Genomic DNA, 2,510 nt, shown 5'->3' on the forward strand with positions numbered 1-2,510 from the left:
ACCATAATGTTAACCAAATGACCTACTTTTGTGCTTTGAAGTTTTGAACAGATGTACATACGGAATATTATGTTGAAGTAGCTTTCTGAGGCTCTGTATTTTGCTACGAGGAGCGGTGGAAAATTGATATCTCGCGAGACCGAAGGTCTCGCGAGATATCAATTTTCCAACGTTGCGAGTAGAAGAATACAGTCTCAGAAAGCTACTACAACAAAATTTTCCTTTTATTATATACCTTTTTGTTTTATTCAGAAAATGAAATGTAGTTGTCAAGTAATAAATTCATTACTGACGGATGAATACGTAATTCTTGCAAACTGGCCACGCCTCTAATAATTTTGGTTCCCGTTTCCAAATGCAACGTTATACAAAGCTAAGATCGGAACCAACGTCAAAAAATAGTTTGGCACTTCCATATATGGTACCGTATTTGTCACTAACAATAATACGGAAATTTCTATCCGTTAAAGCGTATTTTCGCTTCAATATTTGCGTGTATTTAAGGGAGAAAAGTTATAGGTATTTATTTTATGCTTTTCAGTGGATTACTGATTTATCCGTGAAAATTATATTTGATAATTTCACAGTGAAAATTATCAAAATATAATTTCACACTTTTCAATGACGAAACTACTTTTTTAAGATTTTCCCCATGTGGTACCTCAATTTTATTTTTGCTGACTATTCCGTCAATGTCAGGCTGTTTAAAGAAAAGCAAAGCTGAAATTGATAAATAACTTATATGTCAAAAGTAATAAAAAGAAGAAAACTTACAGTAAGTTACTTCTATTCATTCAAATTACCAATCACCAAATATCGTCTCTTTAATTTTTTGTTTCATTTTTACAGTCTGAAAAATACATTCCTTCCTCTTGCAAAACTGCTCTTGATGACATTTGGGAATATTTAAGTATCCTACGAGCAAAAACTGCCGTATGCTTTATGAAAACTTGAAAAGCAATGCCGCAGCTTTCAGTCGAAGAATATGTAAACAACCCAGCGTTCGTAAGGCTTCCAAGTTTTCCAATTTCCTATCCACTTTTTTGAATGTTTACACATCTGTCAACACTTATTTATTGTCTGTTACAATCCTCAAATAAGTTTTCTTTCTTTTAAAAAGGTGTATGACTAACAAATCCAAATGATATCCCTCTGAATCAAACACAATTATTTTCCTCCAGTGAAATACACAACTTTAAAAATGGCGGCCGCTTACATTTAACATAGCCAGGTCTAATATAAATTCGCAGTCAGTAACAGAAATATGGATGGATGGTTGGACTTTTTCTCCTACTAGAATTGTTTGTTTTTATTATTTAAACATGCGATCAGACATATTTTTGTAATAAAATAAATACTATCACCACCATTTACATTGATTGTGGAACTTATTTTTCAGCCCATGACTTCTTGTATTTAATGAGAAATTCGACTTTTTTGAGGCTCTAAATGGGGAAACAGATTTAAATATTAACGTAAATATTAAGGAAATTTCGTTTTAACTTGTTTTTAAGCATAAAATAAAAAGAAAATTTGTTTGTTTGTTGTGTAAGATGTAATTTTATTTCATCTCGTGAACTTTAAAAACAGCCCACTCGTGAGAATATATAATAAAGTTTAAAATACTGAATAAACTTAGTTAGCCTGGAGATTCTAACTTTACGTCAACTTTTTACGTCATCAATATTACAATGATATGTGTCATTAAGAGCCTTTTTAGCTAGAGCTGTTATTTTCTTTTTTCTGCATCCAATATTGTATCTCACGATTGTTTATGAAAATGAGATCAAAGGGTCTTTGTTGATCACGAAAAACTGACAACAATCACCCTCAGATTACATCAAATGCTTCCTAAAACTAAAACAACTTAAATTACTTTGGAAGAAAAAAGCACTTCTGAAGATATAAATACGGAATATTATGTTGTAGTAGCTTTCTGTGGCTTTGCATTTTGCTACGAGCAGCGGTGGAAAATTGATATCTCGCGAGACCGAAGAAAGCTGCTACAACATAATTTTCCTTTTATTATATACCTTTTCGTTTTATACAGAAAATGAAATGTAGTTGTCAAGAAATAAATTCATGACTGACGGATGAATACGTATTTCTTGAAAACCGGCCACGCCTTTAATAATTTTGGTTCCCGTTTCCAAATGCAACGTTATACAAAGCTAAGATCGGAACCAACGTCAAAAATAGTCCGTCACTTCCATATATGGTACCGTATTTGTCACTAACATAATACGGAAATTTCAATCCGATGAAACGTATTTGTGCTTCAATATTGGCGTGTATTTTAGGGAGAAAATTTATAGGTATATAATAACATGATTTATATTGCTCCGCGAATGGAAATATGCAATATTCTGAAACAACTATATTGGATATCGCTTTCTAAACATGACATCGCATATGTCTTACTAACATGGCAGTGTAAATTGGTTGCCTTTTCTATGTCTAAGTTTCATTTGTGTTTAACAACTAACATGGTTAAGTTAAAGAAACACATG

Source organism: Ruditapes philippinarum, unplaced genomic scaffold (assembly GCF_026571515.1).
Source record: "Ruditapes philippinarum isolate M1 unplaced genomic scaffold, ASM2657151v2 ctg660_1_1_1_1, whole genome shotgun sequence".
In the NCBI taxonomy this organism is placed as follows: Eukaryota; Metazoa; Mollusca; class Bivalvia; order Venerida; family Veneridae; genus Ruditapes; species Ruditapes philippinarum.